Genomic DNA, 24557 nt, shown 5'->3' with positions numbered 1-24557 from the left:
CACCAAATATGATTCTATTTCCATCTGACCTGTAGAAGCCAAAGGCACCTAAAGAACTTCTATAAGAAAAGGAAACTTGTTAATTAACCCTAGCATATTAATACAGTAGCAGTTTCTCAGATAATATGCTTATATTCTCCAAGATGGCCTAATTAAATACACTGGGTTTTGTCCTGTGAAATTGGTTTAAATGATTCTCTTGCACTTTACACAGTTCATTAATTATATACCTTTAAGGACTCTCGATCTTTTCCTAGAGTACCAAGAAAGGTAAACTAGCCAAATGTGACTTTTAAACTCAAACTTCAAACTGCTTTATCTATTACACTGAAAATTACTGCACAGCTGTTTTCCCAGAAAGCCTGGGTTTTTTTTTAATCATCCCTCATTTTTATAATCTAATCTCTACCATATTTCAATCTATTGTTATATATTGAGTCCTATGTTGTAAGGTTTAAAGTCATTTCCTTTTAAGTTTTCTTTTTACCCTTGAAAAGATACTTTACATTTTCAATAGTGAATAATTATTAGTGAGGTAAGAGTAGAGGATGGGAGGAGAAAAGAAAACGAAAGAAAAAAATAGACCTTTAACACAGAATAAAATTTATCTAGGTGTACATTAAACTTTTGGCAAGGTAAATTCTTATGGAATACCAAAAGATTTTTAACCAGCAGGAACAAAGCCTTGACAAAACCAAAAGGCAGGTTTCCTTGTGATCTAATAAGATAATTTTGTCTTCATAATTAGCAAATTGATGTTGCTAAAATAGCCCATGGAAAAGTATGCTCAAATGTTCCCCCAATGGGAACAATGTGCATGATTCAGAGTATGAGCAATGACAGCATAGGACAACTTTGAGGAAATGCACACAATTGCCAAATCATATCCTCAGGCACCAGACTGCATGAGTCCTCTACCCACTACTGATTCCTGTCTCTAAGATATGTTGACACATTTATTTGTCATGTGTCTTTCTTAAGTCTGCATGGTGGTGTAATTCTTTAGTATGCATGGTGGTGTAATACAGAAAGTACTGAGTTCAAGGCCAGAAGACTTGAACTGTAGGCCAGGCTCTCACACTTATGGGGTTGTGCATGCCACTTGACCTTCTCCAGTGTTGATATCCTCATCTGTAAATTAGGGTTAATGATACCTGTACTGCTTGCCTCCCAAGTGTGTTGTAAAAATCAAATGAGATATATGTATTAGTGTTTTGTAAACTATAGAAATTAAACATTCTCCTACTGCAGGTTTTTTCGCCTGTACCTTCTACTTATGATATTTCTTTTACTGAAATTTTTTTTGAAGATCAAGAGCCAGTCTAGATCTTCTAGTGGCCTCTCTCAAGATCAAATCCCTTGTCCTCTTGAGCCTTTTTATTTGTAAATGAGAGATTGGACTAGATTGATAGGTGAAAATGGAAAACATTTTTTTAATAAGCTTATTCAGAAGATCAGCATGTAAAATGAACAAAAGCACGTTTGCTCTTAGTCGAGATGGTTGAAGCTGGAATGAGGAGAATTCAGAGTCCTGCCAGATTACACATCCACCAAATCACACATACTGTACCCCACTCAGGCAACCCCTGAGGTCCCTTACAAGCCTTAGATCCTCCCACTCTAACCTGTAATGCTGATGTTATGATCCCAGACCTATGTTTCTGTGATTCTTCAAAAGTCACTCGACTATAAAGGAATAGAACAAAGCTGTAGTATGGTAGGGATGGATAGATGTACTGACATCTGAACACTTGTTAGCTGACCAACACATTTGTTGAAATGTAGCCAAGTCAGTCTAATCATGTGAGTACCAAACTCCTTGAGATGGAAGATGTCTTTAAGAAGCTACGTGAAATGTCTCAACAGTCCTCGCGGAGCAGAGAACTCTGCCGTAACTATAAAAGTAAATATTGAATGGGCAGTTCTCCAATTTGTTCTCCGCTAAATATACAGCAACACTGCAGTCTCTTTTTGAAACTGTTTTCAGTAAGAATGACTCAGAGATGAAGAAGCCACTTATAACAAAGTAAGTAACACAGTGACATTTCTCAATGCCCCCAAACAAGTGAGATTGCATATGGAGGTTGGCTTCAGTATACACAGATCATATAGTCACAGAATGTCCAAATAATGTTAGAGAACAACCAGTCTATTTAACAAATGACAGATGTGAAATCCAGAAAGACTATGAGCTGCCCAAGTTTAGGAATTCATTCTTCATTAAGTAAATATGAGCTGAGTACTAACCATGTGCCAGGCGGTATGGATAGGAAGACAAATAAAACATGATCTCTGTCCAAGTAGTGGGAGAAGTCAGACAAATAAATCCATAATTGTAGTTAGATTGTTGCATAACCAGAACTCAAAACTCTGTGTCCAAGTTCTTAAGCCAGTGTCTATCCCACCATCTCACACTGCCTCTCAAAAAACATGAGAAATTAGTAATATGGAACTATGGCCAAACTGATACAAAGATACATTAATGTCAACTAAGCCTAAGTCTTTGGAGTACACAAGTACTTATTCACATCTCTTGAGGACCTAGGAGTAATAAAGAGGGTTCTATCCTTGTATGAAAGAAAATACTTGTAAGGACCTCCTAGAAGTCCTTCCTAGAACACGGAGGAAATCATGAATGGAAAAGTCCTGCGAACTAAGCATGGCCTTTCCTCCAACTTTGAAGAAGTTGCCATTGAGTTGCCAATGAAAAATTCCATTAGCTACTGGCATACTTTTCAACCTATTTAAGCAAGAAAAGGAGATTTTAATTAGCTGTCTTCATGCACTTAATTATTTTTCTTTAGTATATAAAATACTGAAGAAATAGACAAGATTTCAAAGATCTATTCCATCATCCAGAAAGAAAAACAGAAACAGAGACAAAAAATTACCTTACAAAATCTTATTTCTTCATTCTTAGTAAGATTCTAACATGAAGTTTTTTGAATTCCTGCTCATTGTCTTTTCTAAACTGGCTTGTGGTTTTCAACTATAAGAAAGTAAAATCAGCACGTATACCGAATGAGAAAACTTTAGGGAACAACATCAATCAACCTATGTTTATTTATTTGACAAAAGTCAAATGCTAGTAGACCTGAGGTCAGGCATCTTTACAAAGAATCCATCATCCTTCAATCCATTTAATCCTTTCATTCATCTAGGACACATTTATTGAGTATGTTCTACATGAATACGATGATACGAGGAACTATGTAGAACACTAAAAAAATAGAACAGTGTTTCTCAACATGTAGTTTGAGGAACCACCTGCATCAGAATCGTCTGGAGAAATTGCTAAAAACGTAAGTTGCTAGACCCCACTAATGTAGATTTTTTTTATTGGTTTAGTTCCCCATAGCTAGCAACAAAAACCAATTCGTGCTCTCTTAGACAAAGAAGGAACTGACTGGAAGGATGTCAGGGATTCACAGAATTGACCAGAAATTGGAACTGAGGAAGCTTTAGAGGAACCACAACAAAAATCATAACACAGGAACAATGTGGTCTTCATGCTGACTCTATAACGATTTCCAGTTCTAACTTTGTTGTCATCTTACTGCTCTAGACTGAAATTTCTGAAATAAAGTCTCTAGTGATGAAGCCTCGGGCCCAGGCCCAGGTGATACTTCCTGAAACTGTACACAAAGGGAGATTCCTCTAAAGGGAAATTAGGATGAAAATGGGAAGTGGAGTTAAAACTAACAAATGCCTGGTTACCTATTAAATCAGAATCTCTGAGGGTGAGACTGGGGAGGAGGGGGGTTATTACATTCTTTAAACAAGCTCTCAGATAATTATGAAGTATTCTGAAGGCTGACGAACACTGATGTAAAAGATATAGTCTATACACCAAAATGGATTTAAATCAAAGTGGAAAGCAAAGACATCTTATTTATGAAACTGAACAATAATTCTAAGTTCCTGATCAAATGTTGTCTCCCTGTGGATGCTGCCCCCATCTCCACCCCTTGCCCTCAACAGTCATCCAGTCAGTCAACAATGAGCATCTTTATAAAAAGGGATAGTATGCTTATTACAATAGAAAGTAAGGGTACACATATTTTTATGGAAAAAATAGATGCATAAAAAGCAAGTTTGGAAGACTACATATCAAAGTGTAAACAATGAAAAAGAAAAAAAATTCCAAAGAAAATATAAACAAATTCATGACAGTTATGTAGAATAGATGCACTTGATACAAAAGATATGAAATAAAGATAAATGTAACTGAAATTGTTTATTTCAAACTCTTATGTATACTTTCTATATTTCCCTAATCCAAGTCATTGGTAGTATAATTGATCATTGTTAGTGACCATGTTCAGACTTTCACCTGGCTGGTAGTTTCAGACTTTCGAGAAACACTGCATGTCAGATTTTCTTAAATTACAGAAATTTCCATCATTATCACTTACTGTATGTCAGATGAAGAGAAATGGTCACCAACCAGCTCCTGTAATGCAGCTAATGAAGTAATATGTTTATATTTACTCATTCCAAACAACGTTTAAGGACTTTCCACATGTATAGTTTTATCCTAGGAACTGTGTTGTAGGAAAAAAATGTAGAGGAGTACTAGCTAAAGAAAAAAGATAATTTTAATAGGAAACGACTAAAGAATCATATGAAGGCAACTTATAAACAAATACATGATGGTATACTCTAGATTCTAGATAGTGTCTAATGCCTGGTTTAACGGCCCTAAAGCATGTTCATCTCAAACTAAACAGTGGATGAGAACAAGATAAAGCACCAGCATTTCTTTGGTGGTGTATTCATATGTGGTAGGCATAGACATAAAATAGAAGACTTACAGGCAGTTCTGAAATAGAGGGTCAACCGCTACGTGGTAGCTGTGGCCCCGGGCAACCAAGAAGAGCCTGGCTCTTTTAAACAGGAAAGTGTCTACCAGTCACTACCAACTGCCATGCCCCTAGCTGATCATAGGGCTCAGAGGCAAAACAGAACAGTGAACCAATAGAGCAGTTAGTGGCTATGTTGAGGAATTAGGATTGTAGCTGGCATCTAGTAGGAGCTCAGTAAATATTCCTTGTTGAATTGTCCATTTGTAAAGAGCTGCCGCTGTTACTTTGATTTATCCAACCCTTCCCGCACCGTTTCCTCCTCATTTTCTCCATCCTCTGGGTCCCTGCCACATACAACTCCAGGAGAGAATAGTCACCATCCACAGTGCCATCTTTGAATGAAATATTATATGTGTATCTGGATGGTGCATTGCAAAACATAACCTAAAATGTGCATTTAGTTAGAGACCCATCCAAAAAGAGAAAGAAAGAATAAAAAGTAATCTGGATTCAAGCAAGAAGGGAGTTTGTGGTGTTTTTATGCATAATATTTTAAGCTTTGCCTTTACGAAGCTTAGATTTGCTGAAAGCATATTAAAATGCAGCTAGCTGGTTAACTCACAAGTCAAGTCTTATAGGTGTAGACCATTATTAGTATAATTATAACAGTTAATAATATCATAGTAAACATTTATGTAGTGCTATACATTACCGAAGTGCTTAAGATTAGTTAAAGCCAAAAGCAGTATCATTTTAATTCACTAATGAGGATGTAGTTTGACTGTTTTGTGGAACCTACAGAGAAAAAGACAGATGGACTAGAAGTGTAAATATTTGATGTAAATTTCAGTTAAAATACTCAGTTGTGTAATTTAACTGGAGCATAATGAAGCTCCACACGTTAAAAATCAAATTATTAAAGTAATGTTATTTTATTTCAAATGTTGCTTGTAATTACACAACATAACAGACACTGATAGTCGATATCAGCATTTCTATAACTTTTCTGATAGTATGAATCACAAGGAATGTTTGTAAAAAGTACAATTCCTCAGCTCCCAAGGCTTGGAATTTCTGATTCATCAGGTCTGGAATGAGACCAGGGAAATTGTATTTTTAACGAATTCCATAAGAAATTCTTATTATCAGGGAAAATCAGGAAACAGTGGTTTCCATGAACTGGTATCCAACTCCAAGACCCCATAGTACCTTGAAACATACAAACTTTATATTCAATCAAACTTTGCTTGTATAATCAGTCCATCAGGCACTGGGCTTAAGACATTCCACATCTCTTTTCATCTTCATAGCATTCCATAAGATATCCATTTCCAGGATCAAACTCTGAAAAGCTGAATAACTAGATCAAAAGAAAAATTGAATAGGGGTGCCTGGGTGGCTCAGTCATTAAGCGTCTGCCTTCAGCCCAGGGTGTGTCAAGCCCCACATTGGGCTCCCTGCTCCTCTGGGAGCCTGCTTCTTCCTCTCCCACTCCCCCTGCTTGTGTTCTCTCTCTCGCTGGCTGTCTCTCTCTCTGTCAAATAAATAAATAAAATCTTTAAAAAAAAGAAAAATCGAATAATCACAAACGCAGGTCTACCTGGCTCCCTAGCCTTTGCCCAATCAGTATGTATTTTCTTCTGCACATTGCCAAATCCTGCTCTCAGAAAAGACAAAAAGGGAGAAGGGAAAGGAGGAAACAGAATTCCAGTAAGTGCACTTGAGCTTTTCAAGAGATTATTGAATATACCTGGTAAATTAAAAAGTTAAATCCTCCTTAAATTCTCCAGTTGAAATGTAAAATATTAAAAATTGTTAAGATTTGTTAAAAACTGTTAAAATTGTTAAAAATTACATTCTCCTGTTGAAATGTAAAAATTTTAAAAAGAATCATATCCCAGGGGAAGACCAAAGGGAGTAGATGGTCGTAAAATAAATAAAAAATTATCGCTGATCTATATTAATGTTAAGGTAGGTGTTATTTTGTTAGGAAGTGTAGAGCCCCTCCTGGTTGAGGAAGTAGAAGGAAGAGTAAGTAGGTCATGATATGTAAGGGGAGCTGAGGTATTATTTCTCTGAAGTTGGCAATTTAAGCTGTAAGGAGAACATTCCTTCTGGTGGGTGCAACTCCTAATCTTGACTGAAGGAACTAAGGCAAAAGTAATGTACAGTCTCTACCTCTAACCTTTGTTTTGCAATAGTGATGCTGAGAAGGGAGAGTCTCCAAAGTCTCTCGATAAACAAGCTGAGTTATAAGAATCAGGTTATCTTGTACAAGTGCAAGAAATAATTGACCTGAGTTGAGCTAACTTTTTCAGAGAACACAAGCTGAGTTGAGCCAGTTTTTGTACAGAACACAGCTCTAATATTACCTTGAAAGGCCCAGCAAACAAAATCTTCACGCCTTTGATGTAGAAATGGGACAGATAGCTCATGACAAGAAACGGTAGACTCTGTCAGCAAATTGCTATTGAAATTAATGCCCCACCCATTTTTAGTTTGTGGTATTGGTCTGAATGTAGACAATGGTGATTATTTTTCAGTTTTGTTATAGGATGTGGCTACTTCCTTGGCTTTCAAAATCTCTACTTCCTTGATTCCTTTGTTTTAATGTATCACAGTTATTTCTGCTCTAAGGTTAGGGGAGGTGACCTTGGAAATAGACTTGGAGGGGGGAGGGTATTTATAGCTTAGGGGAGAACACAGTGTAGATGAACTTAGCTCAGAGGAGCTTCCAAAAAGGTAAGAGACCCATTAACCAGTAAGAGGACAGCTTTAGGAATGAGTCTATATAATGAAGTGGCCATTATAAAAGAATCTGATAAGCTGAAAGGGCCTGGCATAAAGCAACATCAAAAACCATATTCATTCTAGTCTTTCTTATATAGATGGGATAGGCCAGAAATTAACAGCTTACTGTTAGAAAAGCAAAATGATAGGGGTGCCTGGGTGGCTCAGTCAGTTAGGCGTCCAACTCTTTATTTCTGTTCAGGCCATTATCTCAGGGTCATGAGATCGAGCCCTGCACTGAGCTCCAGGCTCAGCATATAGTCTGCTAGGGATTCTCTCTTTCCTTCACCCTCTGCCCCTCCCCGCACTCACACATGCGCAAGCACTCCCTCTCTTTGTCTCTAAATAAATAAAAATAAATAAATAAATAAAATCTTTAAAAATAAAGAAAAGCAAAATGATATCCCAGGGGAGATGTTTAAACACTTAGGCAGGGGGAGGGATGGTTCTTACCTCCAAAGCACACTTTGCACATGAGGAAGCATCCTAGTGATTATAAATTATTTTAATGTTTTGTCTCTATTGAATTTATTTTATTTATACTTAATTTTTAGCTGAAAATAGGTTTTGAAGACCTGAATGTATAAATTAAGAATGTTGAAGAAAAGGCCTAATTTTCAAAGGCGGGAAGTTCTATTACAAAAATGGAGTAATGATTAACAAATCACTACTGAATTTGGTAGTGGTAATAATAGAGTGAGTAATAGTGATTATTCTAGGAATTGACTGCCTTAATACTTTGTGTGTCTGAGATCAGGGACTAAATCCACTGTTCTTTAAGATCCTCCCAATTCTAAGAACTATAAATTTATGAACCAGAATCTGAAGGAGAAGAAAAATAAACCCTTTTCTCCTTTGTATGTCTATGCCTAAGAAACATTTTCAAACCAGATTGTATTATTTCTTCGTACCATTCCATATTCTATCTACATGCCAAGTGGAAAATGTAGTTGGAAATGTTTTTTGGCCAAATATAACTCTGTTCCTTTACCAATATAACTACTTCCTTTACCAACCACAGCTCTTCAGACACATCTTAGAATGTAGTATAAGTATCCAAGGAATACCCACCTTGGTCCCTTAAGCCCCTGAATTAATTCTTGGGAAAAATTGCAAATTGATTACTGAGGCATCTGGGACTGGCATGGGTGTCTGGCTTTTTTCTTGCATACCTCTAGCCTAGCCAACAAGTTAGTTGTGCATTGTGAGAGAGGACAAGCAAGTCATCCTTTTAGACATTTCCACATGACTGTTTCATAGGTCTATCGTACTTAACTTTCCCAAATCAAAACCAATTCCCTAAAAAATGTTCTACCTGCAATCTTTCCTGTCTCAGTAAATGGAACCACCATGCACCCAAAAACTCAAGCCCAAACCTAGGATTTACTCTGTTTTACCTCACTCCCCAAATCCAATTTATCAACAAATTCTGGAATTTCTAAACAAATTATTCTGAAAGAAATCCTAAATTTCACCATCATTACTATCATTATCCTGCTCCAAGCCACCATCATCACACATCTGGACTACTATAAAAGCCTCCTGTTTTCACTGTTGTTCTTCTATACACCACCCTCTAGCCAGAAGACAGAATCAGCTTTTAAAAAACATAAATCAGTCTGTATCTTTTCCTGGCTTAATCCAACCCTGTCCATGGCCTCCCACTGTAACTGGAACATAGCCAATAGTCTTGCCATACCCTGAAAGACTCTATATGGCCTGGTGTCTGCCTGTGTCTACAATCTCACCTCCTACCTCTTACCCCTTTGTTCAATTCACCCTAACTACATTGTCATTTCCTCTGTCCGATGGACATGTACACCATGCTCCTTTGCACTTAATGCCCTTAGATTACTGTTTCCTTTTGCTGATATGCTTTTCCCTAGGCCTTCTTATAGATGTCTCCTCCTAATTCAGGTCTCAGCTCAGTTAGTAGCTCCTCAGAAAAGCCTTCCCACCTTTCCTTTCCCTATTCATTAGATTTTGAGGGAGAGGTCTGATTTTTTTTTTGTCTATGTGTATCTATTACTTTGATTTGTAAATTAAGATAAAAATAAATATATAAATAAAAAAGCTTCTCTAATCACTATATATCACTTTGTTTTGCTTTCTTCATTGCAATCATTGTTATCTCAAATTAATTTTCTTTATTTATGTGCTCTCTTGTTTATTGTGTGTTTTGCACTACAATGTAAATTCCATGAGAGAGGAGATTTGTTTCAATGATGCATGTCTGCCATGTCAACCAGTGTATCCCAGTGCCTACAAGGCCTTTTGTACATTGTAGACTCTCAATAAATATTTGTCAAATGAGTAGATTTCAGTTGCCTAAGAGAGGTAGTTTCCTTTGGCTGAGAATGGTCTTGTGCATTCATTTGAAAAGAGTGTTTAGTGAAATATTTTGTCCAAGTTGAGTTCTGTTTGCATATTAAGATACTACTGCCAATACCCATGCACATGGAATGGTTCCTTGACACAAATGAGAAATTGTCAACATAAATGCGAAGCTTGTAACAAAGATGGCAAATAGATTGATATCTATATCTATTTCAGCATGTCAACGGGAAGGTTCACATCAAAGTGAAAACTCAAAAGCAAATTTAATGTTGATTTGGATCTGATAGCTAATATCTGAGTTCTGCTTTCTAGGCAATGGGAACCATGTGGAATTGCTGATGCTGGAGGTGAAACCAGAATATGAGGATACTCTAAACTGACTTGCAGCATAGTAAGAATGGAAAAATAAGAGGTAAGGATAGCTGCCTAGATACTACAAATAGGATACAAATTTATGAGGTTGTGGTTATAACAAGTTGTTTAGAATCAGGGCTTTGAAAAACAAGAGTTCTCACTGATTGAATGCCTACTGTATGCCAGGTCATTGTCTAGACTCTTTATAGAAACAACGTAGATAGGTATTGTTTCCCCATAGCTATATAAAAAGGAGCGATAACTTAAACTAGATTTTTCAAATCCCAAAGCTGACATCCTGTCCACTACACCACACAGTCTTCTTCTGATGATGCACTCCATTTATTTCTGTGACTCCTGGTGCAAGTTTAGAGCCTGGCACAATATCCTCATAGAATCATGCCTAGCTGGGCAGTAAATGCCCCTGCTGCCAGAGGAGGGGGCACCTAAATGTGCAAGCTGAGCTGGGTCCAAGGTTTGCTGACTAAGCAGGTTTCAAGCCTCTTCCTCCTCCCTTTCTTTCCTAGCATCTCCTGCAGCTCACCTCTGCTTCTGTCCACTGGGGAGAGCATCTTCCAGGTGCTAATAAGAAAAAATACTCTGGCCATAGTGTGAGGGCAAGAGGCAGCAAAATCACCACTGAGAACCTGGACAGGCTTAGGCAATGTGATATGAAGAGCAGAAGTGTGCAGCCCACAGAAAGAAGGAATTGGGTAGAATGCAAAATTGAAGAGGATGCGCATAAGAGGAAAATCTTCCTGACAGAGGTGAATTAGTTATGGGACTAACTCCCCAAGGTAAGGGATGTGGCTCCATTCCCTAACTCATGAACAGAGGACATGCTAGAGAGGACAAGCAGGAGACAGGAGGGGAACATTAATGACTAATAGGTGCTTTCCACCTTTGAGTTTTATGAAGATGATTGGAACACTTTTGATTGGAGGAATAAAAATAATATAAAAATGAAGAGATGGAGCTGATTAAGGCATTGTGAGGGCTTTGGCCCTCATGCTGAGTGAGAAAAATCATTCCATCCAACTGGGAGATATAGAGGCAAGCTGTTCAGAGCTTTGAATTCGGAGTTCAGGTTCTGCCACTTGCCTATTATACGAACCTCAGCATATTACTTAGCCTTTCTAAGTTACCAAATAGGAATAATACCCCATTTTATTGGTTATCTCTCACTATAAAGTAGGGATAACATCATTGCAGAGGATTCTTATAAGATTGAATGAGATAACTCATGTAAAATTCAGTGTCTAGCATGTAGTAAGCACTCATTGAATGACAGCAATTATTAATGGGTCATGGGCTTGTGCAGAGGGGGAATATAGCCAGGTCACTGTTGTCAAGGTCAGATTATGGGAAGAATTTTTCCCTTTAAACTTAACGATGTTGCCTCCTTGGTTTAATTATTTGCTGTGTCAATAGCCCACACCTTCTCTACTAACTTGACTTTCAGCTCTCAGAGAAGATGAAGCCCAAATATAATAGATACCACCCCTACTCGTAGGCAAGCTTGCCAAAGAACAGCTCAACCCATGTTGGTACTCTGCATCATCCTGAAGACAAAACCATCTCCCCATGGAAGGGTGTTGTGCACAGACAGTAACACTAACGACATTATACATTTATTCAATCTTTTACAGTTTACAAAGCACTCTTACTTGGAAAAGGTTACTGTTTCTATTTTATTTTTCAAGATTATTTATTTGAGAGATACAGGGGGTGGGGCAGAGGGAGAGGGCAAGAGTCTTAAGCAGACTCTGTGCTGAGCGTGGAGCCTGATATGGGCTCAGTCTCACGACCCTGAGATCACAACCCTGAGATCACGACCTGAGCGGAAACCAAGAGTCAGACGCTTAACCGACTTCACCACCCAGGCTCCCCTACTATTTCTATTTTATAGATGAGGAGACAGAAACTTAGAGAGGTGAAACAACTTGATTAAAGTGACAAAGATAATTGGTAGGTGGAGCAGGGTTCCACACCCAGCTCCTCCAGACTTCCAGTCTGGAGCTCTTTTATACCATAAGATGCCGTAGGGGATGGGAACAGGTAGCAGATTAGAAAGCTAGTTGTTTCCAATCATAAAAACATTGAATTTTAGAACAGAAAGTAACTTTCAGATTACATAATACCATGGTTTTTAGACTGTTTCCAAGGAATCCTGTAGGAGGTGGGGAAAACCAAGCAGGAGGTAGGATTGCATGCATCTTAATTTTTATCAATTAATTTTATAACATTACAATACTTTGAATGAATGTCTAAATCGTTTAGAGTTTCCTTTAAAAAGAATGAAGTTTGAAAACTCCTGATCTAGTTCAACTGCTTCGTTTCTCCAGGAATGATACTGAGGCCCAGTTTGGTTAAATAACTTGTCCAAATCTCATAACTAGTTAGAAGCAGAGTGAGGAATAGCACTGAATCCTCATTACCTGCATATTTGATAAACATGCCATAAATGTCCTCATTCTCCAAATATTTTCCTCTGATTAACTCAAGCAAGTCATTTAAATCATCAAGAAGAAATAAGCCCTGAGGTTAGTCTCTCCTAATGACTCACTCTGGGACCTTGATCAGTCCACTGATCTCTGAACCCTTGGCTTTCCCATAAGTAATATGGGAGGATAATTCCTGTCTAGGCAGCTCTCAGTGGAGGTGTTGTGATGACTGTAAAAAAGAACATGTGGACGTTCACAGGGTTTTTCCAGGGAAGGAGACTCAGCAAGTTCAATATCTTATTTACAAATGCCCACCAAGGATGTTATGGCTTCTAAGGTGATCTCTACAATGTATCATCCTTATGTATTTGTTGTTCTTCATTTGAGAAGGTAATGTAGTTCATCTTTGTAACCATGTCAGGGTTTATGAAATAGCCTCGAAAACTTCTTAGCACATTAGCTTTCTGAGAGGACTGATTTCTTATTACTTGCAGGTGATAAGTAAATCTTTAAGGTTTAACTCCTTTCATTCTAGACATGTTATAAAGGAAGCTATGACCACTGAGTACTAGCAAACATGGGGGACCTAGAGCTAGATGAGATCAAGGGACTTGTGTGCAAGTTACAGAGTTTAGAACCCTTCCACCTAACTGGCAATTTTTCCTTCTTCAACAAGGAATACTAAGAAAATGCTATCGCTGACCTTGAAAGTGGACTAATGTACTTGTGATCTCGGCTAATTTCTTTATTTCTTTGAGCTCGTTTTCTCACTTGTAGAAGACTGATATGGCCTTCCCTTTTCACCTTATAGGGCCATCAACGATCAAAAAAGAGAACACAGGTGGCATGTTTTTAAAACATGTGAAGTGTATGCTAACTAAAAAGATTGTCATTTTTAAGAATGTGTAAAATACGACAATTATTTGTGATGTACATTTCAACTAAATCCTCTCAGTTTGTTAGAAATACCTACTTTGGAATGATCAACTACTCATGATGAAGAAAGATGTTTCAAATTATGCTGATCTCTATATAGAACGTAAAATAGCCATCCTGAGCAAAGCAAAGTTAGATCTAAGGAATTGCCTCCTTAGCTGGCATCATCACAAAACCAGAAATATTTTTCTATTTTCAATTAAGAATATTTTAAATTAAAAAAATAAGAAATTAAACAGATCTTTACCAAAATTCTACCCTGGATGCCTAAAATTTCTAACTATATCTCTTGCAGAACAGCATTTCTATGATTATTCATGTTGATACTTTAAAAAATCTGGACCTAGTTTCCATTATGCAGACAAGCCACAGAAGCCAACCAATATTTTAAGACTGCAATGTTTACTAATGGATGTCTGGCTAGAAGCAGTGTTGGCAGAATTCTGGCGGAGGCATTTACTCTTACTAATGATGTGGAACGGGGCTGTGTAATCATGTCCACTTGGATTAAGTCTACCCAAGGCTGTCATATTTTGAAATGGAACCAGAAACAAGCACCCCCAAAAGTCCTGGGATTTTCCTGGAAGAAGCATTACATCAGAACTGGTTTAGACCTTCCCAAAGTCATTGCCCCAGCCATTCATTTCATTTGGGACCTCCTTTACGAAAATGACTTCACAGAGTAGAGTGGATATCAGATTCTTTTGCAGAATATTTAGAGACATAAAGACAGTACATCCTATATACAGGCTATCCCAGGCCAGGAAAAATCTTTTGAACATTTCCTTAGAAAACACATCAACTACTTTTCTTGCCGATATACTAACAGATCCTTAAGGTAAAAGGACACTCAATCCATACCCTCACCCCTCAACTCCATGCCCCAGGAAAGAAAGCTATTCCTAGTTATGCATCATCAATTCCTTTCCTAGCTATACCTGGTAGTAAGGAAGAAGGACAATGACATTCATTTTGACTGTCTGGACATTGTTATTGTATCACTGTTCTGGGGAAAGTAATTTCTGTCTATTAAAAGAGACAGATTCCAAACTCAGATATGTGGGAAATCATTTGGTATTTAATAGAATTCAACTCATGCAGATAGCCCAAAAATTATAATTAAAAAGGAGCTAGGCAAGGAAAATTAATAACAGCAAGCCTTTAAAATGGAAATCCTTAGAATAAAGGGATAGCTGTTGTTATCATATTAGTATTACTCTGTATTAAAGATGTCAAGATACTGTCATTGGATTTCTTTCCCTTCTACCTAGTTTCTAGACGGCCAGGGACTCTTCATTCTATTTTCTGAAATTAGATGCTGCTACAAAGGTTTTAAAAGTAAACCATGAAATGAGTACACTAAAGAAGCATTAATTTTTGTAGATCATTATTAAATAACATTTTTATCCCACATTAATAATTTAATCATCTTTGTTAAATATACCAAAGATAGTGTTATCTGAAACCAAATCTGGTTGTTTCAAATGGATAGGAACTTGGCTGTGGGGTAGGAAAAGGTCCTGTATCTCTCCCCTCATTGCTCCCTCCTCCCTTCCTTCTTCCGCTCCTTCCTTCTTTCCTTCCTGCCTTCCTTCCTTTCTTCCTTCCTTCCTTCCTTCTTTCCTTCCATTCTTCCTTTTTCCACTCATATGGCCTTATGATGCTCCTTATCTATACCAGGACAACATTTCAGTAGAAGGGGTACCTTGGGAAATAATGTGTCGAATGCTTGTGTGGCAGCATTCACACAAGGAGACGTATTTGCAACGTGTGATGCTAGAGTCACTGCTGTTCCCATATGTCCTCTCTCAAGATGTTTGTGCCTTCATGGTTGATGCAGATGTCATCAAAGACTATCCTTTTAATTTTTAACGTTGTCAAAGTTAATATATGCCCTTTGATTTTCAACACTGTCAATGTTAATTCAAACCTTTTAATTTTTAACATTTTAAAGTTAATATAAACTCCATTAATGCTTCTCAGCTGATCAAACACAGGAATGATCACTATGAACTAGTCATATGGGTAGTTTTTCCAGGAGGGAGCCAGTAAATTTTTCTGGTGATGATATTGTCAACAGTTATAATGATATCTACCCTTTTTAATAATATTATTTTGTATGCAAAGTACTATCATCCTCAATACCTCATTGGAGACTCTGCTCACAGCTCACAGCTCCAGGCTTCTTCCCTGTCTGCTCCATTTTGTCACCTTCCCTCCATCTTGTCACCTCCCCTCCCACCTCCCCTCCTGCCCCCACCCCTGGAGCTTTATTTTCTGCGTGTGCATCAGCTTCTGTCTTCATCCCTCCAAGTATTGTTAACACAAGATATTATGTGTAGTAGACTTTGCTAAGCGTGTTGGTTTCCTGAGACTGCCATAGCAAAGGACAATAAATTGAGTGGCTTAAACAGTAAAAGTTTGTTGTCTCAAAGTTCTGGAAGCTAGAAATCTGAAATCCAGGTGTTGGCAGGGTTGTTCCTTCTGAGAGCTGGGAGGGAAAGATCTGTTCTAGGCCTTTCTCCTTGATTTCTAGGTGGCTGTGTTCTTCCTGTCTCTTTACATTGTTTTCCCTTTATGCACGTCTCTGTGTCCAAATTGCCCCCTTTATAAGGACACCAAACATGTTGGATTTAGGCCCAGCCTAACAATCTCATTTTAACTTGATTATCTCTATAATGATCCTATCTCCAGATAAGGTGACATTCTGAGGTACTAGATGTTAGGACTCCAACACATCTCTTTTAGGACACAACTCAACCCATAACACTAAGGCTTAAAGGTAACACGTAGGAAATACAACATCGAAAAAAAACAAAAAACAAAACAAAAAAAACTTAAGCTGAATCTCAAGTGTCATTGTCAGAGAATCTATCGGCTATGCCTGGTATAGAGGCTGATTCCCTCTATCCTTCTGTCCAAACCGCTACCATATTTCCAGGGCTGGTTCACCATCCTGGATAGAAATCTCTGTCCCTGTGATAGTTTATGTGTCAGGTTGATTGGGCCACAGGGTACTCGGATATTTAGTAAAACGTTATTCTGGGTATTTCTGTGAGGGTGTTTCTGGATGAGACGAACATTTAAATCAGTAGACTAAGTAAAGTGTATTGCTCTCCATAATGTGAGTGGGCCTCACCCAATCATTTGAAGGCCTGACTAGAACACAAGGCTAACACTTCCCTGAATAAGAAAGAATTCTCCTACCTGACAACCTGCAAACTGGGCCATCAGCTCTTCCTAGTTCTGCAGCAGCTTCCAGCATAGGATTCAAACTGGGACACTGGCTCTACAGAATGTGCATCTCCCTACCCCCAACCCCCGACATATAACATACACTGTTGGTTCTGTTTCTCTGGAGAACCCTGACTAATATGCTCCCTAAGACCACATCCTACCCAGTAAAGAACAACCACAAATAACATAAGTATCCCTTCAGGATTGCAATCTTATCTGCTATAGGGCCAGCCTTTTATCATACTAAATACTGTACCCAAATCCTCTAATCTTAGGCCTTCATATCTGGGTTATTCCCCTGTGTTTCACTCATCTTTATGACTAAAAATGCTCCCCATTGGTCTCTCCAAGAGCCTGCCCCAAAGACAAAATCCATCTCTCAATCTTAGTGCAATCATGGATTAAGAAATACTGAGGTCCTTGGGGCGCCTGGGCGGCACAACGGTTAAGCGTCTGCCTTCGGCTCAGGGCGTGATCCCAGCCTTCTGGGATCGAGCCCCACATCAGGCTCCTCTGCTATGAGCCTGCTTCTTCCTCTCCCACTCCCCCTGCTTGTGTTCCCTCTCTCGCTGGCTGTCTCTCTCTGTCAAATAAATAAATAAAATCTTAAAAAAAAAAAAAAAAAAAGAAATACTGAGGTCCAAACTCAGAACACTCTGCTGTATGCACAGAACCTCTCACATACTCTTGCATACATCTCAAATCATAGAGGACTTCTCAAGTTCTCCTCATCTAATTCCATCTAAGGCTTTTTGTGCCACTAGATAATTCCTTCTATAGCTTAATATATCATGTATGTGACTTTGTAAAGAATTGGCCTTGTCTAATTAGGACTCAGCACAAAACCTTCCAAAGTTTAAGCAGATCACAGCTGAACCAGATCAGACTCTTGAAAGAATGTTTCAAGGTTGGAAGGGGCCACACGAGTCCCCCTGACTCCCCCTGACTCACCCTGACTTTCATCTTCACTTTGGGTTTCTGTTTTCCAGATTCTCTATGTCACTACATCACCTGGTCATGTCTCATCTAAAGCTGTGTGGTTCCCCTTTAAATTTTTCAATGTGGACAAAAATGTTTTTCCTTGGCGTATCTAAGACAGGCTGGTATTTTCAAGAACAGCTTTACTAAACATGAGGGAAAACAGAAAACAAATAATTACAGAAAACATACATGGTATAAAAATAGCCAAGTTTCCAACTGCAGGTTTCTGTTTCTAAAAATTCCATTAGAAGTAGGAAAGTTTTACTGGTTCTCAATCTCATTTACCCTTAGTCAACCACATCCCTTAATTTTGCTATATCCTGTCTGGACTCCTTCTCTCCCACCTCCAACACCTCATCTATCCCTGAGCCCTATAATCTTGAGCTGCTAGCTTAGTTTATTGAATCCATATCCCAAGAAAAAAAATACTCAATAACTTACTTTTAAAACTATTGTTCTCCTAATAAAAATATGGACTCCCAAAGACCTGCCAAAATGCCTGCTTACAAGAGGTTTTTCAAGTTCTGATGTTGAAGATCCACTGGATCTCCAACATTAACTCTCCACAATATTGCTTTTAAATCAGCATAAAACAAAGTGCATTCCAGGAACTGGTCCCCAGGATAGTGAATATTCTTTACAATGGCAGATAGGGTTCTGAGCTCAAATAAACTTGAAGACTGTAGGGTTAAACTAAGTTTCACAGTTTTCTCCAACACATAATTTCTCAAATCATTTCATAAAGTCAGCAAATACTTATTGAGTGCCTATTATATGCCAGGCACTTCTCCAGGCACTGAACAAATCCTGGTGAAGAATGAGCAGGACAGATGAGCCCCTGCCCTGCCTTCATAGAATTCACTTTCTAGGTGGTTCCCTAAAAAAGGTGAATGACGAAGCAAACAAGTAAGATTTCAAATAATATTAAGGACTGTGAAGACATTAGGGGTGATGTTATGATGTTATAGGAAAGAACTGGAATTGGGGAAACACAGGCAGCAGAGGGAACAATGAGTCCACAGACCTGGCAGGACAATGCTTGGCATGTTGGAAGAAGAAGAGAGCCTCTGTGGCTGGAGCTGAGAAACTGAACAGACAGGAAAATACATGTAAGGAGATGATCTTAGAGACCGTGGTAAGAAGGAAGATTTGATCATTGGTGCAGCGGAAAGCAATATGAAAGGCTTTCAGCCTTGGCCCGATCTAATAATACAATTTGTAAAAAAAAAATCTCCTTGGCTGTTGTGTAGAGAATGGAATTTAAAGGCCAAGATTACAAGTGGAGACCAGTTAGGAGTCTCTTACAGTAGCTCACCTGAGAGACGATGATGGGATTGTCAGAACAGGTAGAGAGATGTGGATGGCGCCAGCATGTTTTTCGAGAGTGAAGACAACAGGTCTTCCTGATGGGTTAATGTGGGAAAGAGGGACCAGAGAAAAGACAGTGATGACTTGTAGCTCTTGGGTTTGAGTTTGAGCAGTTAATTACATGGTTGAATTATTGACTGAGAAGGGAAAGGCTAAGGAAGTAAAGACTTACAGGGGTGAAGGAAATCAAGAGATTGTCTCATCCACGTTTTGTTCAAGATACCTATTACACATCTAAGAGGTGCTATCAAGTAGACAGATCTTATATCTAAGAGTCTGGAGCTTAGGAGAAAGGTCTGTGATATAAATTGGGAAATCACTGGCATAGAGGTGGTATATCTGGATAAGATTGTCTAGGGAGAGTGTAGAGAGGAGTTAAGGCCCAAAGCCAAGCCCCAAAGGCACTTGGAATTGAGAAATCTGGTACAAAGGAGGAGCCAGCAGAGAAGACTTTTAACACATTCATGTGCATTAGTGACTCCTTAAGAGGCAATATAGAAGGCAGCATTTCCCAAACTTACTTGACCTTGGAACCTTTTGTCACATAGCATCTCATAGGGATAGGGTCCCAATGAAAAGATTTCGGGAACTATTGTTCATAATCTTCTACCTGCACTCCATTGTAGCATAGTATATTAACTTCTAAGGTGACACAGGCAAATCTTCTCCCTCTAAGCAGACAGACATTTCAATGAAAGCCCATCGGTTGCTAAGCAAAACACTGCGCTGATGATACAGGCCAAAAAATGTACCTGCAGGAAGCACACAGGAGCCAAATGCAGTCAGAAGGAAGGAAGGCTGTTCCACCATCGCTTCACTGAGCCAAAGCTCACATGCTGGCCCTTTTCACCTTTTTACATTAATAATAGCTATTTTGGTGGAAGGTTGAGATTGAAAGTTTGAGGAGAGATACAGGAGGAAATGCTCTTTTTTGGTGTAACTTTTTTCCAAAATGCTAGCATTTGGGTGTTTGTACCTATATACACTACACCAGAGTATCATTTGATGTTTTGGAAAAAATTAATTTAGATAAAGATTTTTCTCTATTTCCTAGTTAGTTTTTCTTGGTTTTGTTATAAAGAAGAGAAACTCACTCAGGTATGTTATTGGGATCTGCAGCAGCCCTAAGGACAAGTTTCTCTCTAGGACCCATTTTCCCTCCCATTCTCTCTCTCTGTTCCTCTATCCTACACCCTCCCACCCCTGAAATAGGCCAGAGGCTTATGGTTTTTCTCTCACAGTATCTCTGAGACCTCTCACTTTACAGTTACACACTAAGAAATTGTAATAAAGTCCTCTACATTTGTATAGCACAGTCTAAGTGAACCACACATGGTATGGACTAAATGTTTGTGTCCCTGTAAAATTCATATGTTGAAATCCTCAACCTTCAAAGTGATGGTATTAGGAGGTAGGCCAGTAATTGGGACATAATTAAGTCCCGAGCACAGAGCCCTTATGAATGAGATTAGTACCCTTATAAGAAGAAACACAAGAACAAACTGATTGTTGCCAGAGAGAAGTGGGCTGGGGAGAATGAGCAATATGGATAAAACGGAGTGGGGGATACAGGCTTCCATTTATGGAATGAATAAGTCATGGCAATAAAAGGTATAGCAGAAGGAATGTAGTCAATGGTGTTGTAATTGCATTGTATGGTGACAGATGGTAGCTATGTTTGCAGTGAACATTAGCATAATGTGTAAACTTGCTCAATCACTATGTTGTATACCTGAAGCTAATGTAATATTATATGTCACCTATACTCAAATAAAAAAAAAATTAAAAACAAGAATAAAAAAAAAAACCAAGAGAGATGATATATCTCTCTCTCTCAGGTGTGTGAGGATACAAGGAGAAAACAGTCATATGCAAACAGGAAGAGTTCCCTCACCAGACAACAGAACTGCTAGCCTCCAGGACTGTGAGAAATAAATATTTGTTGCTTGAGCCACCCTATGGTATTACTCTCTAACAGCCCAAACTAAGAGAACACAGTCTTGGAGGTTTGCTTTGTAAACAAGGAGACAAAGACCTAAGGAGGAGAGGTATGACCCAGTGGAAGGAGCCCTAGATGGGTTTGATAAACCTAAATGGTGTTTTGTGTGACTATAGGCAAGTGGCTTCATCTGGGCCTCAAATTCCTCTTCTGGAAAGGGAGAAGATTGAGAAGGGGTAAGTGATTTTCAATATGCAATATTTTTTTTTAGCATTTACAATCTGATTTTATGATTTTTGAGATGGAGTGTCTTGGCTGAGGTCATACGGTTAGGTGGCTCATGGCGGAGCGGGATCTTCTTGTTCTATCACCTGGTCCAATATTTTGCTTCATGACACCACACTGCATTTCCATTAAAAATTTTTTTTATTTTAACAAATTTTTCTCGTCTATTTGGATTGCTATGAAAACACTGCATAAGGCAGCACTGTGCAGTGCAAAAGCATAAACTTTGAAACCAAGGGGACCCAAGTTTGGATGTAGGTCTACTTTTAGGTCTGTGACCTTGGAGCAGGTACTTAACCCCTTCTCAGTCTTGTCTTGTCATCTGTAAGACAAGTGTATATAATACTTGCCTTATAGGATTGCTGATCGGATTGAGATTGTGTCTACAAAGCATCATAGTCATAGCAGATACAGATATTTTTACTCCATTCAGGCTGCTAACAGAAAGTTACTTCTCACATTTTTAGAGGCTGAGAAGTCCAAAATCAAGGCTCTGGCAGATCTGGTGTCTGGTGAGAACCTGTTTCCTGGTTTGCAGATGGCAGAAAAGGGGCTAGCTTTTGCTTATAAGGGCACTAATCCCATTCATGAGGGCTCTGCCCTCATTACCTAATCATTCCCCAAATCATGCTCTACCTTCTAATACCCTCACACTGGGGATTAGGATTTCAACATATGAATTTGAGGAAGATACAAACATTCAGTCCCTAGCACAGTCTGTCTCACATTTCACATCTCCCTCCTTCTTAATGATTTGGGGAGATAAGGAATTATAGAAAAGAGTTCATGAACCAGGATGGGGATGGGACATGCATGTTCCGTGTAAGTAATATTTATTAAGGAAAACATTTTAGTTCAATCAGTCTTGTTAAAAGCCTTTTCAAAATATTGGTCCATGCTCCTCCTTTGGAAACCACACACTCTGTATATAATTGAATCTTTCCTGATGATTGAAGACCTTGCCATGCCTCAGGCTTATTATTCAGAACTTATTCAGCTGCTTAGATAAATACGCAGGAGGTACAAAACTTTGTTGGAATGTGTTGAACTCAGGAGATCTTCTGCAAGGCTGTTGTTTAGTTTGAATTAAATCTTTGTTAACAGCTTTTTTGTGGTTCAGACTTCCAAATAGTGCAAATATTCCATTTATAGCTGAGGTTGTTCGATACTGTGTTCTGGTTAAACAAATGATCAACAGATCTTTTTCTTTCAAGGACTAGTTTGTTGAAGGACCTGAAACAGGCGCCATTTTGAACATGAGGGAATATGGAGATTAGTTTGAAGTCTTAAGGAATAGATAGCCTCATGGGGGGAGGGGCAAAACATAAGCTCATAAAAAAGTAACTATAACAAGAGCCAAATAAAAAAGAGGTATTCATAAAGAAGTCAGTACTTGAAATGGGACTTGAACCATGTAAGATTTGGACCAGTCGTCTCGGTGGTAAGAAGAATGTTTGATAGGGAAGGGTCTTTAATGTAGAGGGAGGGAATAGTTTGAATAAATGCACAGGGATGGGGAAGCTTGGAGTATATCCAGAGGACCATAAGTTGTTCATTTCAGAGATAATTAAGGTTAACAAAAGATAGGTAGTTGGGACATTCCTGGTTTTTCATACTATGTGCTGAATAGCCAGATGTCTTGAAAAGTGTCTCTCAGGCTCCTGTAGTTGTGGGAAACTATCATCTACCATACATACTTTTGTAAATTATTTTATCTCTGTGGGCCTATAATATATATGTCACAAGAGAATTCATAGAGCTTCCAATCTGTTTGTTATTAGAGGCCTAGAATCATTGCTTGGACAACAAAGATGTCTAGTACACCAGAAAGCCCTATCAAGATCCATTCTCCTTTGTAGGAAACAACCTTTAGAGCCACCAGATAGGTCCTGGGTTTCGATCCTCATTGCCCCTCCTTAAACACCTCAAGTCAGGAGTGTGGAGGAAGGAGAGAAACAGGTTTCTCTAATCTCCCCACTTGCCTCTCCTGCCCCTCATTTGCCAACCCAGCTCTATGCCCACTCCCATCCCACACTGGCTCCTTAAAAACAAGGTCACTTTGCTCAGAGGAAAAGACGACAGCCTTTCATCTACTGGTCAATGGACTTACATATTCCTTCTTTATGAAAGTGGAAAATGAGAGGAAGGAGGGAAAAAATCTGTGCAGGACCCTGGTGTTATGGGACATAGTCTGCTTTGTGGAAGCCATCACCCCCAGCAGAGGTTAAAAAAAAAAAAGCATGACATAGCAATGTGTATATTCCACATTAAATTATCTGGGCATTGAGCGCCTTGTTAAAAATTGCTGGATGGACCATCTCGTTAACATTTCCAAGTATTGATTGACTCTGATAAGGAGAGAAAAGAATGATAAGATTGTCAAACTCAGCATTCCACATGTAAAGCAAATCTAGACAATGCCAAAGAACATGATTTTTATGCTTTTTAAGGAAGCAGACATTTTATCCTGGACACCAAACGAGGAGGGCACTTGATGATACTCCCTGTATAGGGCCAGGGTTCCCTTCTAGTCTTCTCTTTTTTTGTTGTTATTTTTCCATACTTGACCTTTTTGTTCCTGCCCTTAACCTTCAATCATAAATGTAAAATTGCTCACCATACAATGAAAAGGTCCTTTCCTAACAAGGCACAGGGCCAGAGTGGTAGAATTGGAAGGAAACTCAGAAGCATTGAATTCACCCTTCTGGCTTTTGAGATAAGGAAAATGAGTCCCAGAAAGATAAAGTGGCCTTATTGAATATGGAGACAGCGTGGATGGAAGCAAGTGGTGATTCAGGTAGTGTTAGTTTACACAGTGTTACCATGCACGTGATCGCATAAAAACCTGGGATGTAGGTGAGATTATTATGATTTTTTTATAGGTAAGGAAACTGAGACCCAAAGAATTCTCCCATAAGGAGAAAGAACACATACCTTTCATCAAGGAAAATGCCCATGACAAAGCCTATTGGTTCTGAAATGCCAGACTCTGCTCTGAAAGACTAGGCATTCAAAGATTGATAAGGTGCTGCCCATGTGCTCACATCTCTGAGGGGCGGGTTGTCAGCCTTCCCCCAAGGC

At 38.7% G+C, this 24557-nt stretch overlaps 1 long non-coding RNA gene across 1 annotated transcript in view; it reads left to right on the top strand.

The window, feature by feature from the left end:
* The window catches only part of LOC117803352, a 78303-nt gene that overhangs the window by 19096 nt on the left and 34650 nt on the right, over window positions 1–24557 (top strand). The window contains exon 3 of the long non-coding RNA XR_004627116.1: window positions 10245–10344. This is a non-coding gene — a long non-coding RNA (uncharacterized LOC117803352). The remainder of the gene's footprint in view (window positions 1–10244; window positions 10345–24557) is intronic.

Source organism: Ailuropoda melanoleuca, chromosome 8, assembly GCF_002007445.2.
Source record: "Ailuropoda melanoleuca isolate Jingjing chromosome 8, ASM200744v2, whole genome shotgun sequence".
In the NCBI taxonomy this organism is placed as follows: domain Eukaryota; kingdom Metazoa; phylum Chordata; class Mammalia; order Carnivora; family Ursidae; genus Ailuropoda; species Ailuropoda melanoleuca.
Note: the sequence above shows the minus strand (reverse complement) of the source record. Positions and strands in the feature narration are given on the sequence as shown.